Source organism: Rutidosis leptorrhynchoides, chromosome 11 (assembly GCF_046630445.1).
Source record: "Rutidosis leptorrhynchoides isolate AG116_Rl617_1_P2 chromosome 11, CSIRO_AGI_Rlap_v1, whole genome shotgun sequence".
NCBI classification, from domain to species: Eukaryota; Viridiplantae; Streptophyta; class Magnoliopsida; order Asterales; family Asteraceae; genus Rutidosis; species Rutidosis leptorrhynchoides.
The window spans coordinates 374,967,345-374,982,269 of NC_092343.1; the positions used below are offsets into that span (position 1 = coordinate 374,967,345).

Here is a 14,925-nt window from a genome sequence, read left to right on the forward strand (position 1 = left end):
TTGGATGGCTTGAAAGTTCTTGAAGCAGAATCATGACACGAAAACAGTTCAAGTAAGATTTTCACTCGAAATAAGATTGTTATAGTTATAGAAATTGAATCAAAGTTTGAATATGAGTATTACCTTGTATTAGAAAGATATCTTACTGTAAATAAGAAAGATTTATTGAGGTTGGATGATCACTCTACAAGATTGGAAGTAAGCTAGCAAACCTGGAAGTATTCTTGATTTTATGAAACTAGAACTTGTAGAATTTATGAAGAACACTTAGAACTTGAAGATAGAACTTGAGATAGATCAATTAGATGAAGAAAATTGAAGAATGAAAGTGTTTGTAGGTGTTTTTGGTCGTTGGTGTATGGATTAGATATAAATGATATGTAATTTTGTTTTCATGTAAATAAGTCATGAATGATTACTCATATTTTTGTAATTTTATGAGATATTTCATGCTAGTTGCCAAATGATGGTTCCTACATGTGTTAGGTGACTCACATGGGCTGCTAAGATCTGATCATTGGAGTGTATATACCAATAGTACATACATCTAAAAGCTGTGTATTGTACGAGTACGAATACGGGTGCATACGAGTAGAATTGTTGATGAAACTGAACGAGGATGTAATTATAAGCATTTTTGTTAAGTAGAAGTATTTTGATAAGTGTCTTGAAGTCTTTCAAAAGTGTATGAATACATATTAAAACACTACATGTATATACATTTTAACTGAGTCGTTAAGTCATCGTTAGTCGTTACATGTAAGTGTTGTTTTGAAACCTTTAGGTTAACGATCTTGTTAAATGTTGTTAACCCAATGTTTATAATATCAAATGAGATTTTAAATTATTATATTATCATGATATTATGATGTACGAATATCTCTTAATATGATATATATACATTAAATGTCGTTACAACGATAATCGTGCTTAATGATATGTTTACTTATCATAATATCATATTAACTATATATATAACCATATATATGTCATCATATAGTTTTTACAAGTTTTAACGTTCGTGAATCACCGGTCAACTTGGGTGGTCAATTGTCTATATGAAACCTATTTCAATTAATCAAGTCTTAACAAGTTTGATTGCTTAATATGTTGGAAACACTTAATCATGTAAATAACAATTTCATTTAACATATATATAAACATGGAAAAGTTCGGGTCACTACACACGGGTCCTAAATTACACTCGCCATGCTCATAAACAGGAACAGAAACTGGGGCAGCCTAGGAAAAAACATGAGAATAAGCCGGGCCTTGAAGCCCCTTAAGCCATAAATCTCAAAATCAGGCCCAACTGGATCTGAGATAAAACAGCCCGGCCCAACAATGGTATCAGCAAACAAATACCCAAATCCTTGGATACCCTGATCGTAAACCTAGCACACTCCAAAATCTGACCTTGATCACCTACTACAGTACTACCTCATCTTTAACCATACCACAACTTCTGGTAAAAACACCTTTATCCAAAGCATTTTTTTAGCTCCTCAAACTGTTAAGAGTTTGATCCATCATTAAACATCCCGTTCGATCACTGACGAGCCCCCATCACAATTTAGGGTTTTACTTTACTGAGCTACCTTTCCTCTTCTAGGTAAACTTAATCTTTTAAATCTTTATCAATTAATCATCCGATCTGTGTTTTATCTCAATATTTAGTTTGATTTTGTTCAGTTGTGATTATTTCGTTGACAATATTTTACTTTTTTTTGCTAAAAGATCATCGTTTCTGATGTATACATGAATAGATACGGGTTTATATTTATATTTTGTTTATATAACTTTCATCATTTGTTATATGGCTCAAGTTGTTAAACTTTGATTATAGCAATGGATGTTTTTCTATTTGTAAGAATAGCATTCAAGAGTTATTTTTTTTATTTATTTATTTATTTTTTTTTTTTGTATTTTAACAAGATTAATTATTGTGAATAATCATGTTTTGTATCAAAAATACTTTGCACAGATTTCCGTTTGTAGTTGTATTTGTTGCACAGGTGACAGTTAATAGTTTATTTTTCCATGTTCTTGGTCGGTACTCTGTAATCATTTATTTAATTCATTGTTATAGACTAATAATACTAATTTTATAAACAAAAGATGACAAAACCCAAATTTTTTATTATGTAAATTTAATATTTAATATATGTTTTTGAGACAAATTATTTATAGTTATGAAAGTTACATTATGTTATAGATCTAATCCTTTTTATTCGCAGAGATGAGGTATATTAAGATCCATAAAGCAAACCTTCAATGGCGTCTCATTCAACATCATCTAATCACAAGAGCTATCAATATGACGTGTTCGTGAACTTTAAAAATAGGTAAATTAGATAATATATTAATTTGTGTGAAATATATACAAATGAATCCAAGTTTTATCTTGAGTTTGAGGGATTCATTATTAGCTCTTAGATTGACTTTGATCAATTGCCAAGATTAACTTTAACAAATATAAGTATTTTTGGGTGGAGGGGCATTTTTGTCCATTCAGTGCACATATTTTTTTACACCCACACTCATTCTATCGATCAAACGTTCCATTCTCTCGTTGGTACCAAATTACAGTTTACGATAAGTTCTTTTTTTATGCAATTTCCTTCATTTTAATAATTCGTACCATGCACCTACCTGCCTAGTTGAAAATTAATAATTCGTCTTTTTAATTGTATCATGCCTTACTTTTTCTTCCCTTCATTTTTTGAAAAAAGAAAAAAACCTATACCTTCAAGTTCGATAAGGTGTTTTCACCTCAGTCAACACAAGACAAGACGACGTTTTTGATGAGATATCACAATTGATACAAAGCGTCGTCGATGATTATAAGGTATAACTTTGGCACTATAAAAGTTGAGGCATGCAAAATTCATTATTCGGGCCGGGGATTAATCGGCAATTCGGGGATTAATCGGATTGTACCTTGTATACATTACATATAAATATTAAATTTCAAAAATTTAATTTGAGTATATATAGAAGAAAACCCATAAACATATTAACTTATGCATTTTGATCAAAAAATTCAAAGTTCTAATTTAAATTTATGTTAAAATGTTGATCAATTTTGACTTTGACCGTCTTTTGTTACCAAATTCGATTTTGACCCATCAATTGACGTTGACCAATTTGATTAAACCCATTTACTATAAAACAGGATCAGGGAAGACGCACACCATGATCGACGAATCACACGACAAAAGAGGATCAATACCTTGGTCAATAGGAAAAAATTTCAATGATCGCCAACATCTTCACTTTGGAATTCAGGTCTGCAATCGAATCTCTTTCATCATATTTTTAGTGTTTCTTACACATGTCAATCAAGACCCATACACAAAGGATTGGTCAATTGGGCAACCATTTGGGTCCATTGAGTCTCGAGAAAAAATATGGAATGGGTTCAATATGGACCCATCTTTAGTCCATTAAAATATTAGAAGGTCCATCCGTCTAGTCTCCAATGTGCATAAACTTGAAAGTCAAATCACTAGTCAGGTCACCAATTTTTGTGAAATGCTGTCTAAGAAAACAGAATCTGCGGTGGGACAAATTAGGGATAGGTGTTAGCTCTGACACCATGAAAACAATGTTTATTTCTCATGTCCATTACATACAATAGAGAGTCATATATACTGAATATTAACATAATCAGAAATCATTTCAACTATGAAATCTTTTGTGTTTATTTGATTTATTTGATTTAAGGTTAGGTTTTGGGTTGATAATGGGTAATAAACCCCATTTCTTGTGAAATTTCAGATTTTAGGTGTGTAATTTGGGTATGTAAACTCAAATGTTGTAGGTTAGGGTTTAATGACGAATTTTATAAATTGCAAGTCTTAAAATTGGGCATAATATACACTTGTGTAAGGTTTTTGCATGCTAGCTAGCTTATTTTAAATAATATTGCTTTAATACTTTAATTACAATTATAAAAACAAATCAACCCAACTATAGCATTTATACAATTTGATATTCCGGATAAAGTGGTGTCTAGAATATATCGGTTAGACTTGTTGTACCGAATCTGATTCTTCAAAAATTGAGAACAAGGAGCCGAATGTGATTCAAGTGTGCTTAAATTGAGAAAATTGAGATTGATTGACTGTTTTTTCTAGGGGTGAGCAGAAAACCGAATTAACCGAACCATAACCGTTTTAATCGTTAAAACCGAACCGAATTAACCAAACCGAACATAACCGCTTTTATGGTTAACGATTTTGGATTAGCCGAATTTTATGGGGCGGTTATGAAAATAAAGATTATCCGCCTCGATTTAACCGAACCGCACCATTATACTTCTAATATATATATATATATATATATATATATATATATATATATATATATATATATATATATATATATATATATATATATATATATATATATATACTAGTTTTATGAGCCCGTTGTTAAGGCTAGAACCTGCCTTCTATCAGAGTAGAACCCTAATCGATTAACAATCACAAACAAACAAGCCGAATAATAAACACAGAAAAAAGAAAAGAACACGAGAATCATAGTGGTTCAGTTTCTAGGTGAAACCTACATCCACTTTGGAACTAGAGAGTATTATTAATTTGGAGGTGATGATTTACAAGTACAATGAGAGACTATATATAGACTAAGAAAAGAACAATAAAAGTCGGCCCAACCAATTAGGGTTGGCCAGACCCTGACTTGGTCACCAAGTAAACTCCAGGCCTGTTTTTATTGGGCTTAAATACCGAAGCCTACACCTCAACAATCTCCCACTTGGAGGCTTCGAATAACATCGATCTGCACTCTCGTACTTCTACAATGCAAGACTCAGCTCATCTCTTCTCTCTCTAGTTCCTGTCTTCTCTTCAATGTTCCTGAAGGCCCGTTGAAGCTATGCACAGCTTCAACTTATCCAACGTTACTGGTTTGGTGAACATATCTGCTGGATTCTTTGAACCTGGAATGCTCTCCAAATTAAATGTTCCCTTGCTTATCCGTTCTCTGATAAAGTGATACTTCATGCCAATGTGCTTCGTCTTAGCATGATAGACTGGATTCTTTGCTAACTTGATTGCGCTCTCATTATCACAATATAAGACAAATTCTGTCTGTTTGCTGCCCAGTTCTTTCATGAATGTCTTCAACCACACTAGTTCTTTACTGGCTTCAGTCAAGGCCATGTATTCTGCTTCAGTAGTAGATAGAGCCACGCTCTTTTGAAGCCTAGAAATCCAACTCACTGCTGTTCCTCCTATAGTGAATACATACCCGGTGGTGCTCTTGAAGGTATTATTGCATCTACCCAGATCTGCATCAGAATAACCCCTGAGAGTAGTATCCCTACCCTTAAAACATAACCCAACTTTAGGAATACCCTTTAAATACCGCAGTCGTAGTTTTAAAAAACGGTCGAGGCGCGCGCCTCGAGGCGCGCGTCAGTACGATTTTCAAATTCTCCGTTAGGAGCTTACGCCTCAAAGGCCATTTAAAACGTACGCCTCAAATGGGAGATGCGGTTTGATTTTGATATGAGGCGGTTCGATTGAAGAGGCGTGCGCCTCATGGTCAAACGAAAAATCGGTGTCTAACTCGCTAATTACTCGGTCAACCGCCGGTGAACGGCAGTCAAACGGCGGTCAACGGCGTCGGAAAACTTAAAACTTGTCGGAAGATGAGGAAGGAAAACAGAAAAAGAGAAAGAAGATGAGGGAGGAAGGAAAATTAGACCTGGTAACGTTGATGTTTCATCGGAACTGAGGCTGATGTTTCATCGGAAGAACAAGCTGATGAGGGAGGAAGGACAGATCTGACCTTGGTTTTCATCGGAAGAAAAAGCTGGTTTTCTTTTATCAAGTGTCAGATCTAAATGTATCTATAGACTATATCTTTATATATTTTAAATATTTTAATTTCTTTTTTCCTTTATCAAATTTCAATTACAGCCCCTAAACTTTTACTAAATTTTAATAATAAGAACAAACTTAATATACACTCTTTAATCTTTAATAAAATGACAATAACAGCCCCTATTATTTATATATTATCAGAATATATATATTTATTATTAAAAGTCAACAAAAGTCAACTCCGCCTCGAACGTACGCCTCGGTTCACCTCGAGGCATACGCCTCGCCTCACAGAGGAAAAACGCCTCGAGGCACGTTTCCGTTTTTTTAAACCTTGACCGCAGTATCCACTTCACTGCTTCCCAATGTTCTTTCCCCGGAGCTGACATAAAGCGACTAACCATCCCAACTGCATGTGCTATATCATGTCTTGTACACACCATAGCGTACATTAGACTACCCACTGCGGATGCATAAGGAACCTTAGCCATTTCTGCTTTTTCTACTTCAGTTTTAGGAGACTGATGTTTAGAAAGCTTTAGATGACTTCCCAACGGTGTGTTTCTTGGCTTTGTAGACTCACCATTCATTCTGAACTTTTCAAGAACCTTGCGAATATACTTTTCTTGAGATAAAGAAACTGACCCATCTTTATTCCTGCATATACTCATACCGAGAATCTGCTTAGCTAGCCCGAGATCCTTCATTTCAAATTCTCTAGATAATTGCTTCTTCAAATTGCGTATTTCAACCATATCAGAACCTGCAATTAACATATCATCGACATAAAGAAGCAATATAATATAGGAGCTCTTGAAATTCTTCAAATAACAGCAATGATCTGTAGAACTTCTCACGAATCCTGTCTTCTCCATGAAATTATCAAATTTCAAGTACCACTGTCTGGGAGCTTGTTTCAAACCATACAAGCTTCTCTTTAGATTACACACAAGACTCCCCTTTCCTTTGACACGAAACCCCTCTGGTTGAGACATGTAAATGTCTTCTTCAATGTCACCATGCAGGAAAGCTGTTTTAACATCCAACTGTTCTAAGTGTAACTTCTCGGTTGCAACCATACTTAGAACCAATCTGATAGTCGTCATCTTCACTACTGGAGAAAAGATTTCAGCATAGTCGACTTCTTTCTTTTGTTGAAATCTTTTGAAAACTAATCTTGCTTTGTATCGTTTAGAACCATCCCCTTCATCTTTGACTCTGAAAACCCATTTATTCTGTAACTCTTTTTCCTGGTGGTAACTTGGTCAACTTTCAAGTTTGATTTTTCAATAAAGATTCCATCTAGCTTTTCATAGCCTGCTCCCACTGGAACGAATCTTTCACCTTCATTGCCTCAGAATAACTTTCTGGTTCCCCATTTGGTCAAAAGAAGATAGTTAACTGTTGGACTAAACCTCTCTGTCTGTCTTGTGACTCGTGTAGATCTCCTGACCCAATTGGACTGGTCAGATTGTGGTGGGGACTGCTCATCATCAGAATATGAGCTCCCACTATCTGAAGTCTGCTCGTGATCAGATTACAAGCTTTCACTGTTAGGAACTCCCACTGGAACTTCAGTTTCATACTCTGGAGTTTCCATTTCATCTTCTCTAGTTGTCTCTGTGTCAACCTCAAATTCAACTGATTCTTTTTCTTTTGGTGTTGAGTTGAAATCCTTGTACAATTCTGCTTCATTGAAGGTGGCATGTTTACTTCTGATAACATGTTTTCCCTTGTTATCCCATAACCTGTAACCCATGTCATCTCCCCCATAACCAATGAACACGTACTTCTTTGCTTTTGCATCAAGTTTGTCACCATCTTTATTAATATCATATGCACTGCACCCAAAGATTTTTAGATGCTCATAACTGATTGCTTTACCTCTCCATTCTTCTTCGGGTATTTTGAAATCAAGCGGAGTTGATGGAGAATGGTTGATCAAATAAGCGGCAGTGCTTACTGCATCAGCCCATAGAGTCTTTAGTAGCCCACAATTAAGTCTCATGCTACGTGCTCTCTCATTTAAAGTGCGATTCATTCTTTCTGCAACTCCATTTTGTTGTGGAGTACCTGGAACCGTCTTGATCATCCGAATGCCATGATCAGCACAATATTTAACGAATTTGGTGCTGATGTATTCTCCCCCATTATCCGACTTCAAGCATTTTACCTTCAAATCACAAGATAATTCAACAGCAGATTTCCATTTCTTAAAACTTCAAATACATCAGATTTATTTTTAAGAAAGTAAACCCATACCTTGCGTGTTGAATCGTCAATGAAAGTAACATAATAGCGTGCTCCTCCCAATGAAGAAACAGGAGTAGGCCCGAACACATCCGTGTGTACTAGCTCCAACTTCTGAGCCTTTAAAGTTCTGCCTGCTTTTGCAAAGGTGACCTTCTTCTTCTTTCCTAGAACACATGACTCGCAAAAGTCCGATTCAACTCTCTTTAGACCAGGAATTTTACCATTAGACACTAGCATTTTCATTCCTTTGTCACTCATGTGACCTAAACGTTGGTGCCACTGACTGGTTAAGCTTCGATCATTGGAAACTGTATTTACTTCATTAGCTGGAACTTCTGCCATATAAAGAGTGCCTCTCTTCTTACCCTTGGCTATTACTAAGTTCCCCTTTATTACTTTCCACTGACCTTCACCAAATAGCACACTATATCCTTGATCATCAAGCTGTCCAACAGAGATTAGTTTTTTCTTTAGGCCAGGAATAACTCGGACATTTTTCAAGGTCCAATTAGTGCCCAAAGAGGTCTTCAGCTCTAAGTCTCCAATCCCTGTAATGTCAAGACAATGATCATTAGCCAAACGTACCTGTTCGTAGATTCTTCATCAATTGTATTCTCAATGCAGCAAACAAGGACGTTATCATAATCATCTGTTGCAACTGCAACATTAACTTCCTTTGGCTTTGATGATGTTACTGGCTTAGTGCACTGGTTTCGGAAGTGTCCAGTCTCCTGACAATTCCAACATTTAATATCATTCCTCGTTCTCGACACACTCCTCCTTCTTGACTTTGACCTGCCCCTGGTGGTGTTACTTCTTCCTTTTCTCTCCTACCCCTCTCTTCTGTGCTCAGCAAGTTTCCTGATGGTTCTCCTGAACTCTTTCTTCTTATATCTTCTCCAAGAATAAAATCACGAATGCTCTCAAACTTTAGCTTTGAGGACTCTGTGGATCCACTGATAGCTGTGACTGAACCTGACCAGCTTTCAGGTAACGAAGATAATAATAGAAGAGCTTTGACTTCGTCATCGAACTTGATATCAACTGACAGTAACCGAGAGATAATATTGTTGAAGTTATTAACATGATTTGTTACTGAAGCACCTTCTTTCAACCTGGTGTTTACCAACTGTCTGATCAAAAACACCTTGTTAGAAGCAGACGGCTTCTCATACATATTTGCTAAGGTCTTCATCAAACCATGTGTCGTGGTTTCATTCACAATATTAAAGGCAACACTTTTTGTCAACGTGAGTCTGACAACTGCTAGGGCTTTCCTGTCAAGTGTTTTCCACTCGCCGTCTTTCATTCCTTCTGGTTTATTCTCATTCAAGGCATCGATCAGATCCTTCTGACATAACAAATCTTCAACCTGCATCTTCCACCACCCAAAATCTTGCCCATCAAACTTGTCGATTTTGATCCTTCCTTCTTCTGCCATTGTAAAAAAAATTATTGGATCTGAGAACAATAGCAATCTGATCTGTAACAGTATCAGAGTCTGGTGACGGCTAGGGTTGATCTGGATCTGTAACAGCAGAGTCTGGTGGCGGCTAGGGTTGATCAGCAGAGTCTGGTTGCGGCTAGGATTTAGCACCTGCAATCTGATATGCAATCTGATATGTAACGATAGAGTCTGGTGGCGGCTAGGGTTGATCAGCAGAGTCTGGTGGCGGCTAGGGTTTAGCACCTGCAACCTGATCTGTAAAAACAGCAACAACAGCAGCAACGACTGGATCTGTAACAGCAACAACTATGATTGACGGCTAGGGTTGGAACCTGAGCTCTAGATACCAGTTGTTAAGGTTAGAACCTGCCTTCTATCAGAGTAGAACCCTAATCGATTAACAATCACAAACAAGCAAGCCGAATAATAAACACAGAAAAAAGAAAAGAACATGAGAATTATAGTGGTTCAGTTTCTAGGTGAAACCTACATCCACTTTGGAACTAGAGAGTATTATTAATTTGGAAGTGATGATTTACAAGTACAATGAGAGACTATATATAGACTAAGAAAAGAACAATAAAAGTCGGCCCAACCAATTAGGGTTGGCCAGACCCTGACTTGGTCACCAAGTAAACTCCAGGCCTATTTTTATTGGGCTTAAATACCGAAGCCTACACCTCAAACACCCGTGCGTTGCACGAGAGTTGTACAAATTAGTATTCGATAACGTTGGTATTGATCAAATATATAATACAGTTACAATGAAAAAAAATCAATTATTACTATTACTATATTACTTGTATCAAGAGCATTAGTATTGAATACTAACGTGAGCCGTGCTTTGCACGACAGTTGTATAAATTAGTATTCGATAACATTAGTATTGATATATATTACATGTATAAAACGATTACAATGAAAAAAAAAATTCTTACTAATAACATCTGTATCCAAAAATATTAATATTAATATTGAATACTAACACATAAATTATGAGCATGTTTATGTGAAAGATTGTTTATTTAAAAATATAAAGATAGTAGCTTTTACTTAATAAAATATTAAATTTATTGAATTGAATAATAATTAATATTTGATATAATATTAGTAGATAACATATCAGTCCTTATTATATAATATTAGTAGATAAAAAATTATTTATTATGTGATAGGTATAAAAGTATTATGATACAAATAATTTAATTTATATAAGAATATAATTCTATTATAATGTTTAAAAGTCTAACTTTTTTATTATATTTATTAAAATTCACCATTAATATGTAAAGACTTTAATTAATACTCCTAATAGTAAAATAAATACGTACATCTTTTTTATTATATAATTAGATATATAGAAACTTTAAATTACACACCTTTAATTCTAGGGAGTTATTTTAGGAAATTATTAAGAATAATTCTAGTAAATTAAGAAAATGACATGTAGGATTATTTAATTCAGATTAATTGAGAAATTGACAAGTAGGATTATTGGCACGTGCTTTATAATAATGTGTGTGTGTGTGTGTGTATATATATATATATATATATATATATATATATATATATATATATATATATATATATATATATATATATATAGGGTTCAATTAAGAACCTCAAAAAGATACAGAACTGCAGGAACTCTTATTAACCGTTGGATTAAATACATCTATGGCTAGTATAATATACGAATAATTAAAAATTAATTAATAATATGTGTGCACTAAAAGGGGCATTTACGGAATAAAAATAATATAATAGGGATCTGAAAACTTAATTTTTGAAAGATAACCGACGCTTCAGTTGAGTGAAATCAGGAACAACGGTTCGATGAACAAATTAACGATGATTCGATCTCTGATTTTAAAGGGATTCAAGCTACAATCCCGAATTTTAATCAACTATGCGTATAACTGCAATTTTATTTGTTGTTATTTTATTTATATGAACCACCAATATTCAAGAACAAAAAAAATTTGGTGTGTAATCGTCCGAACCCGAGGTATGTTTTCTTTTATATGTTCATATTCAGCGAGTAACATTAGAATGGGTTATTCATATTACTAATTATTGAAAGCAAAACATTTTTTTTTTCAGAGCTATAGTATATGGAGTCGTCGAAGAAGAAGTCGAATACTGCTGCGAAGAAGACAGGTATGTTAGTTGTTCAAAGTATATATGGTGCAAATAGTGTGTCTTTGTTCACAATTTAGTGCAGACGCATGTATTATGTAGTATGTGCATAAATGTTAACAAGATAATTTGGTTGAATCTTGGTGTTTTGACCTCTGGTATGGAATTTTTTTTTTTTTATTCACTTGTTTTGATAAGTTCTTGGAAAGATGTTCAGATGATGACATGTTTGATATTTGATGTATGAAATTATGTTTGAATATGTTCACATTTGATGCCAAAAAGTTACTGAATTTTCTGTTTGGTTATGAGTTTATGTTAAGATGACAAGATACTGCAACATGATCATTAGGTTATGATGTTCAGTTGGTGAAATTGCTTTAATGTTAACATGTTAATCAAGCGTTTTAATTAACAGAGGTTATAATATGGTTTGTTCATTAATGTATGACAGGAGAACAATTAGAGATGTGTAGTTGTTCATTAAAGGAACATGTTTAAGAAAACAAAGGATAACATGTTCTGTTTTTTTCAGGTGTCCATTACTTGAACATTGTCCGGTTGGTTAAGATGAACATTATGTGAATATCTGTTAATGTTAACATGTTATTTTTGTGTTTATCAGGTGTTGTATTTAATTAGGATAACAAAATACTTAATGTTTAATGAACAAAGGTACACGTGTTAATGTTAGCATGTATTAGTTGTGGTTTCAGTAAACTTGTCTATTTAGTGTGCGTTATGTGAAAATTTATAAACGTTAACATGTTCATTGTGTTATATTTATAATTGGTAACATGTTCATTTGTAGTTTTTAATTGGTAACAAAGTAACACGTGTAGGTTTCTTAAACAATGGAAATTGTGTTTTAATTAACAAGGGTGCACGTGTGCAGGTTAGCATGTTTGGATGTTAATTAGGTCTGAAGGGTTTTTTTTTTTTTTTTTTTTTTTTTAATGTTATATTTATTTTGGTGAAAATGTTAATGATTCAAACCAACAATTTAAAAAATGAGAAGTTTCGAAGAATCTGTTAGTTGTTAACATATTATTTTATTTTGTTCACCTGTATTTGATAAGCCCTATTTCCAGATTGTAAATGCATTAATTATTTTTTTATTTAATTTGTTAGTTTGTTGGTGTGTTGATGTATTGGTTACCTGGGCAAACGTTATAGATATGATCATATTGTTCACTGGTTTAATTGATTGATAGGAGAACATTTATAGTTGTTAAGTTCTTAATTAACAGAACATGATAATAACAGCCTATGATAACAATTTTTTAAGAATTTTTGTAGTTGTGGTTTCAGTGAACCTTTTTAGTTGGTTAAGTTGTGCATTATGTGAAAATTATGTAATTGGTAGCATTAGTTGTTAATTTTAACGAAGAAAAGTTCACGTGTGCAGGTTAGCATGTTTTGTTGTTAACTAGATAAGGATGTTCATTAGTTGATGTACAGTTATTTATGTTGGTTAATTTGGTGAACATCTTAATGATAACAGGCTAATAATGGCAAAAAATGGTTACGTAATGTGATGACCCGAAATTTTTTGACTTATTTAAACCAATTCTCTATACGATTTATTATTTTAACACGTTAAACAAAGTCTGTTAGATTGAGTCTCAAAATTTTAGAACTGTTACATATATACAATTACCTTTGACTACTCTCGACGATTCATGAACAATTATATGTATGTATATATATGTACAAGTAAAAACGACTTTCCTACAGTAAAAATTACTTTGCTACAGTAAAACACAATTTGCTACAGTAAAACACTATTTGCTACAGTGAAACCGTATTTTGCTACAGTAAACACTATTTGCTACAGTAACACTATTTGCTACAGTAACACTATTTGATGTCGACGAACTAGCAAACAAAAACAGAAAAGGCGGCCATGCGATCGCATGGCAAAAACACTGAAAACTCATGCGATCGCATGAGCTACAGTAAATCGAAAAGTACTATAAAAGGTCAGTTTTGCTCGACGAAATATTTCATAAATATATATGTACGTAAATTTTATAATTATAATTATAATTATAATTTTAATTTTAAGTTTAATAATAATAAAGTATATTCGAGGGTATTTTTAATTCGGGTTTCAAACCGTTTTAAAATAAGGAAATATTAGGTATTGTTCGGGGTATTGTTCTTGAATCCAAGACCAACCATACAGTCGTCTACCATCATTACGTCTACGCAATTTGCCTACAATATTGAATCGCAATATTGAACTGTGAGTTATAGTCTCCCTTTTTAAATACTTTAAATATTTTTGGGCTGAGAATACATGCAATTTATTTTAAACGCAATAAGACACAAGTACATACAAAATTCTACACTGAGTTAAACCGAAAATCCCTTGGCTTTGGTAACTAGTAGCTGCCAGTACATAGGATATGGACTGGTGGGCGCGAATAATTGTATATGGATCCATAGGGCTTGACATCCCCGTCCGAGCTAGAGCGCTAGCCTTTTAACGGACGTATGTTATTTGAGTTTAAGACACGTTGGTTTGCGCGTATTAAAACGAATGGGGTAATTATCACTATAGCGTTAAGTTTAGTTACCAGGGTGCTCTGTTACGTAGAATCTATTGATAAACTTTTGATGAAATCTTGTGGTCTATCTTTATATATGTTTATGACTCGAGCAATTAAACCTATAACTCACCAACATCCGTGTTGACTTTTTAGCATGTTTTATTCTCAGGTCCTTAGAATGCTTCCGCTGTGATGTGCTTGTTGCCTGCATGGAGTCTCTCATGCTTTGTACAAAGTTTATTGCATTCAAAATAAAACTGCGTTGTGTAATAAATAATTGGACTGTGATGTCAACCTGTAAATTAAAGACTTATGTATTTTGGGGTTTTGCTTATACCTAAGCACTCGCCCACATGTTTATAACTTTCTATGTTTAGAAAGTCACTTATTTTAATGAATGCAATATTTTATCAAAACGTATCATATAGAGGTCAAAACCTCACTGTGGAATCAATGATTAACGTGCCGCGTCAATAGCGATTTTGACGGGTCGTTACAGTTGGTATCCGAGCTTGAGGTCATAGGGAACCAGAAATTACATTAGTGTGTTTAACTGGTAATTGTTAGGATGCATTAGTGAGTCTGGACTATGACCATATCTGTTTTTACTGATTTTTGCTTATTATTTGGTCAAAAACATTATATGGGATATATTTATATGCTAACGTAATTGTTGTTT

At 33.9% G+C, this 14,925-nt stretch overlaps 1 long non-coding RNA gene across 1 annotated transcript; it reads left to right on the forward strand.

Annotated features, from left to right (window-relative positions):
- The first annotated feature begins 1,407 nt into the window (after positions 1–1,407).
- On the forward strand, positions 1,408–12,769 carry LOC139877033 (uncharacterized). The gene is made up of 6 exons (XR_011768428.1): positions 1,408–1,612; positions 2,240–2,345; positions 2,733–2,848; positions 3,176–3,288; positions 11,656–11,712; positions 12,587–12,769. It is a non-coding gene; the product is annotated as an uncharacterized lncRNA (long non-coding RNA).
- Positions 12,770–14,925: the final 2,156 nt, after the last annotated feature.